Genomic DNA, 7,203 nt, shown 5'->3' with positions numbered 1-7,203 from the left:
CATGTATATAGGACCTTTTATTTATTTATCTAATAAATAACAGACATTAACTGGCCTTATCTGCAATAGCTGCCAGGTGACATTTTTTAAAAATCTTCATGAGATGTGTACACTACATAATGCATAAATTATCAAGATGTCTATGGGACAGCTATTGCAGTTAGGGCCTTTTGGTTCTAAACCCTTGCTTAGTGGATACTCATCATACTTACAGGGATGAAGGTAAACCAGTAGCGTAGCCAGCGGGAGGGATGGAGAAGTGGAAAAATGGGGACGAGAAGAAGCCTGGGAGAAAAGAAAGAAAGAAGGAGAGGAGAGGAAGGGAGGGAAAAATAGATAGGGACGATACTGACGTTTGCCCCCGGACTGACAATGCTGGCTACGGGCCTGAGGTACACCCCCCCCTCTTGTTGTGCCCCTGACACTATGGATCAGCTACTGAACAATTTGGTCTACAATTATTCTACATCCTGCATCCGCTAATCCTAACATGCGCTAGTCATAAATGTCACTATAGTCCAAGATCAAAAAGGGGCGCTAGTCCTAATGGCTGCAGATTTTCCATTGCTAAGGTCTTGTAAACCTTATTTATTTTTGGACTTGTGAACCATTTCCTATTTTTTCGGACTAGCGATCCGTTTTTTTGGACTAGGGAACCTTGGCTATACATTGGTTCCCCTCAAGTTCAGTAGTGACGTATGTGCATATTTTGTTGGGCGCAGTATTGAATTGTGTGCGTATAGTTAATTGTGTAGCAAAAAAGGTGGTTGTGTGGCGCAGCCATGAAAAGACATTGATATCACTGCTGAATTTGAGGCAAACCAAAGAAAAGTGCCTAGAACATGTCCAATAATTCCATGCTACTTTTTACAGCCTGTAAGGAACTATGCATTACGATTACATCACATGTCAGTGTCACTTGTTGAGGTCCTTATTGTTTTGATAATTGGAGCAAACATTTACTAGTACACCATGCATGTGTTAGTTTAGGAAAGTTTTCAATGCATGCAGTGATAGCCCTACTAGTATAGGGCCTTTTGACTGTGGTGGTCCAAAACCATGCTATATCGGAAAACCTGGCTATATCCAGAGAACTGCTAAACCCAGACTGCTAATTCCCCCTTTCGGGTGGAGCGGTTAGTGGGTTTTAGCGGTTCTCGGATATTGTAGGGCTAGCGAGTGATGCGCCAGATAACAGATGCCAGCTGTTGATTTCCAAACCATGATCCTCTTTGTCTTTCAAGAATTGCGCCATAAAACCAGTATCCTCAGTAGTACTGCTGCACCTGGAAATTGAAATAAAATAAAATAATAGCCAATGATTAATTATTACACATTATTATCAGGATTATGGTATCTAGGCTGTTTGTTTGCCTTAAAGCCTTAATGTACAATCTTTTTAAATTTTTAGATTTTTCTTCCAAAATGATAAATTATTGTAGCAGAGTCATGATTTGCTATGTCAATAGGTGTGAGGTCAAAGGTCATAAAGTAGTCACTTGCAATCATTTTGAAATTTAAACAAAAAATGTTTACGAACTGTGAGAGCGGGGACACATTTAAAGCACTAATCTGTAATTTACTAAGTCTACTTGTCGTGCATAGTTTCATGGGCGTATCCATCTTTCTTAGTAAGGAGGGCAAAATAAAACTTGGGGCACACGAAAAAACTTACAGTTGCATCATACAATACATAGAGATTGTATGTCTTTCAGGGATGTATCGTTCGAGTCCGGACTCGAGTCCACTTTTGTCGGACTCGGCTCGACTCGACATAAAAAGACTCGAAGCTTAGTCCGGTCCGAGTCCATGCAATTTTAAAATCCATGTTAAATGTGAACTGATTATACCTAAAAATGTCAAAATAGATCTAAAATTTGATTTAAAATTTGTTGACTTCACTTTATTTGCCCTTTTTCCTAAAATTGGGGCTGTCAAATAAGTCATCTGTCATGTATCCTACATATCCACCATATTAATTAAGTTAATATCTGTGAATTAGCATAGTCATACTTGTTAGCATTGATAATAATTATGCATAATTTTTTATATATTTACTGTATAAAAATATCTAAAACTTCTTTCATGGAACTTTCTAATTCATGAAACTCAGTGAAAAAGAGAAAAAGTGCACACTGGACCATGCAGTATGCATGGCAGCTCATCCTAGTGTATAGTAACTTTGTGCTCCTTACATGCATGTACATGTATGGGTATGGTTATTACATAGGTATTTTACATACTGTTGGTCGCTCATGATAGATTTGGCTGTTCCATCTTGCCTCAGACACAGGGGACACTTATCGTTGTACTCAATGGGGAAATCACAAAACATGTCATATGATAAATATACCTCTTTGTGAAATAATTTAAAAGTTTGATTTATTATCGGGGAATACGCTCCCAATAAATTACAAAAGGAAAATTAATGCACATTGATGTGTTCTATGCGGAGAAAATTGACTGGAAATCAAAGGCCCTGTACAATCCAGTAGGGATGTCGTAAGGGTGTCCCCTTTGCCGATGTGAGAAATGGGTAAGTGCACTAAATGGAACAACCCTGACCGAGAGAATACATGTATGTGTAGTTTGTATGTGTTCACTATTCACTGCACATTTGTTCAGTTTTAAAAAGATATTTGAAATTAATATCACAGGTACAAAGCATACCACATACTTGAACTTTTGTTTGGTAACAGCATAATCCCCCACTGCCTGACTGAAGTCAGACTAAAAGTGGGGGATATGGACCCCACCCTAACTGATTTGTATACATGTGTAGTTATTCCAGGCCTGCTTTAATGAATGTGGTAAAAAGTAAAGCTGTTTGCATACTGGTATCAAAATGGCAAACTGGGAAAACATTTCAACACATTAATTTTCTTCTTGATATTTCTGAAGGGTGAATTTCTATTATTATTATGATTATTATTATCATTTATTTTATTATTTTATTATTTATATTGTTATCATTATAATATTTTTCTATAATTTATCTCACCCCCATTGAATACATTGCTCTCCATGTACATTTAAATGCTGCACACAGCCTGGTGCCCCTTCCCTATTCCCTGTGGCCTGTGTACATCTGTGAGTTACATGTCACTAATGTGACACACACATGCCAACATCTCCACATTTACTGCTCTCTGATACATGTAGTTTCTAGAGAACTTTTAATACCTGTGACCCCCATCATTTAAAATGTAAATGACCCCAACCCAGTGTTCTTAATTAACCGGTTAATTATAAACGGCGGTTAATTAACGTTAATTAACCGGTAAGATTGGTTAATTATGGCTGGAAGATATATAAATCCGAGCTCGGAATTCAATATGCCATCATACTGAAGAACACTGCGCAAGCATTTAACATGAGCAGATGAAGTTTTCTTGTCCACCTTTAGCTTTAAAACATATTCCATTTTAAAATTTTAAAATTAAAAAATTATTTTCATATATAAACTTATAATGTCAATTCAACCTGTTTAAAAAATTTTACACTCATTGACACAGATGCACAATGATACCGCAAGTCTGTGACTATACAATTAGAATTTTATCAACTTTGTCTTTTTAGTTATTGATTGAAGCAATCCTGGGCAAAAATGGTATAATCTGCTCACTCTGCTGTGGATTTTTGGGTACTTGTACAACAGGTGGTGGGCATTCTGCCTGGTTGAAGGTATACAGGGATGTGCCACGGTTTTGGGGTACCTTTTCAGCAATTTTGGGGAAAAGCGCCAACATTTGCACATTTTTGGTCAAAGCAATTTGTAGGCACTCTTTAGCAATGTCATATCATTGAATTTACAACCGTATGATGACAAAACAGACAAAAATAGTAACTTTTTGCACAAGATTTGAAATTTAAAGAGAATTGGCAATTACTCATTAAAATGAGGCTAGTAGGCCTATATACATGTATGGACAATATAGTGTGCTCTTCATTTAAAATGGCATAAAAATTGAAAAATATTATAAGGAACACATGAGGTTTTGACTTCAAGGATAGGTAGTTTTCAACATATTACCAGTAATTACCACATTCACCTGCTACAATGTATAACATTGAATTGCATTATAAATCTGTTGACCTACTGTAATGGGGAAAAGTGTATAGCGAGTAAAAGTGTTAGCTCTCGTACGATATACATTGTAAAACAAATTCTGATTAGAAGTAGGTACATGTATAGAGGAAGTCAGCATCCAAAAGTCTGCGGGCACATCCCGTACAAATTTTTCAAAGAACCCCCCTCCACAGATTTTTACATATAGACCATGATATAGTCTGCACATATGGTCTATGATGTGGTGCATGACACTCTAGACTAGAGAGCAAGAAGAAGAATACTATTTTAATATTTCCAGTGAACACTGAAGTGATATTAAAGTGTTAAAACTTAAAAACGTCAGAATAATTCAAGATTCATAATTAACCTATTTTACCACCGGTTAAATATGATGCTGTGGTTAATTAACGGTTAATTAACCGGTTAATTAACCGTAAGATTGAGGTTAATTAACCGACTAAGAACACTGCCCCAACCCCCACTTTTTAGGCCCCTACTTCACTGATAGAAACATACATGTTAGATATAAAGTTCAGTGCCCCACCCCAGGCATGGACTCTGACCGAGTCCGGACTAGGGTCATATTTTTGTTTGACTCGGACTTTGCTCGGACTCGACTCGGCTCGGACTCGGACGAGCTGGACTCGGGTACAAGTCTAAAGTCTTTGAGCTTCTAAAAAAGGCTTTATTGGGACGTAGCACGCAAAAATTTGTTATTTTACACTATTTTCGGTCATGATCAGGCTGAATAAGGTATTGGCATTTTGTGTGGTGTGCTGCACCCATTTGGCTACAACTTTGTAAATGAAATTACTTACATCCTCCTCACTAAGGAAAGCCGTGCTGTTCGGTTGCAGGTGCTTTGCTTCAGCGCATGTTAGTCTAGATTTTTGGAAGATATGCCTTGCAGAATGGACCTTTTCCTGCTAGATCCTGTGCCAGTTTCTGGAAAGACAAAACAATATGACATTGTAATTAAAGCCATATATTGTAACATTTGCTAAGGAGAAAGCCCTGAATATTTTTCAAAATTCTGTTTTTACACGATTTCAATGTACATGTACTTTGTAAACATAGTACATAGGCCTACTCAGCAAAAATCAAAACTTTATGTTTAATGCTCACTTGCTGTGGGTTGGGATTGAGACTGAAGATGAAGTGAAAATGTGACACAATCTGGTCCATCGGGGCCAAAGGAGGCATTTTTGAAAATTAAGTTACTGTAATCATTACATTATACATACAATATAATAATAATAATATAATAATATGGAAATTTATAATGCGCAAGTATCCGTCAGAGCCGCTCACTGCGCAACAACAGGAAAATGACCACAAAGGGGAACAAGATGAACAGAGCAATATACAGATATACAACATACCATAATAAACATTCTACACTACAAGTCATCAGCAAAAGCGATATTAAACAGATGTGTTTTTAACAAAGATTTAAAAGAGTCCAAAGTAATACAGTTTTTAATGTGAATTGGTAGATTGTTCCAAATAGGCTATCATTACTGAAATAAACAAAGGTCTAGCATGCTTGGTTCTAAAGTTTTTTGATGTCTATTTTCTTATGTATTTTCTTATTTTTTACTCCATATTTTTACCTATCTCAGTTTCAAATTTACGCCTTTGGTCCACATGGACCAGATCATGTCACAAATCATGTTTTCCTATACTATTCTCTCGGTCACATCCATTTATCACATGCATTGGAGTGAAAACAACTTATCGCATATTTGTATTTGCAGATCGAGAGTCGAACCTGGCACAATAGTGTGATAGCTTGTGATACACTCCGGCGCTGTCTCGGAGTGCAGTGAATGCGAATTAGGGGTTCATTCATATATTTTCATGACTAAACGATTGTTTATGCCCGAGGGCTTTAGCCGAGGGCATAAACAACGCTTAGTCATGAAAATATATGAATGAACCCGCTCATACATACGCAACATTCTGCTTGCTGTTATTTCCCTCCAAAACTAAAAATACCATCATTTTAAACTAAAACTACCAGTTCCTTATCATTTTTAACAGTTTCTCCAACGCTAATTGTAAGAAAACGTTTTCGTGCTTAGTCCATCGTGCTTGGACGCGCGCGAACATCGCGTACATCACTCGCGCTTTGCGTAAATAGCTCGCGAACATAGACGCGTAATATCCTACTCACGAAGCGTCCATCAGTTCTCGCGCGCCTTTCGCTACGGCTTGTTTATGACCGGGCGCCGGGCATAAACGTTGTTTATGCCCGCCTATCGACCAATCACGCATGCTGTTTATAGCGAGCACGTATGAATGTTGTTTCAGTCCAGTGCTAAAATAAATTGTCAGCGGTTCATGCCCGGATGTCCGATCGACAGAATAACAAATCCTCACTGCCAGTTAAAATTAATGTTGTGTCGTTTAGTTTTACTTTTGCATAAAAAAAATAATGGTTATAAAAAGAAACTCACCTTGCAGAGTCGTGTACGTACAGACAACACACCCAACTCAGCCTGGAGGACGGTGTACACACGGAAAACACTGCACGGTATTGCAATGATCAATGCACGGGTGAATGGGACAAATCTCGTCATGTTTTCGTGGTGTATTCGATGTCCGTGGACATAATTGTCCTCAATCCATCATGTCATTTGCTTCTCTAAATATTAAGTGAATTGAATACTTATATTACTATTGCAAACTAATCCAAGCACGCCGTTAAAATGAGGCAAATAATTCGATTTTCGCAACTGGACACTGTCGCAAACACAGCTGATCGAGGTCAGAGGTGAAATCTGTCGTGCAATGGGATAGAGCGGGTTTTTTGCGTTGGGAAGAACGCGCCACCTCATTGGTCAAACAAATCGCTCGCGATGTAGTATAAATCATGCGTATGTCGTCAATTATCATGACTTTATGTCGTCAAGTATCATGACAACACGTCATACAACTCGCAATTATCATGACAATTATCATGACAACACGTCATACAACTCGCAATTATATCGTCAAGTATCGTGACAACTCGACAACTCGAAATTATCATGTCAATTATCGTGACAACACGAAATTATCATGACTTTATGTCGCCAATTATCATGACAACTCGTCATACAACTCGCAATTATATCGCCAAGTATCGT

At 37.8% G+C, this 7,203-nt stretch overlaps 1 long non-coding RNA gene across 1 annotated transcript; it reads right to left on the bottom strand.

Annotated features, from left to right (window-relative positions):
- Positions 1-1,015: 1,015 nt before the first annotated feature.
- LOC140158322 (uncharacterized) lies at positions 1,016-6,824 on the bottom strand. The gene is made up of 3 exons (XR_011859774.1): positions 6,532-6,824; positions 4,891-5,017; positions 1,016-1,286 (listed from the first exon to the last, which is right to left on the bottom strand). It is a non-coding gene; the product is annotated as an uncharacterized lncRNA (long non-coding RNA).
- Positions 6,825-7,203: the final 379 nt, after the last annotated feature.

This window comes from Amphiura filiformis, chromosome 8 (genome assembly GCF_039555335.1).
Source record: "Amphiura filiformis chromosome 8, Afil_fr2py, whole genome shotgun sequence".
NCBI lineage: Eukaryota > Metazoa > Echinodermata > Ophiuroidea > Amphilepidida > Amphiuridae > Amphiura > Amphiura filiformis.
This window is presented reverse-complemented; position numbering and strand designations above follow the sequence as displayed.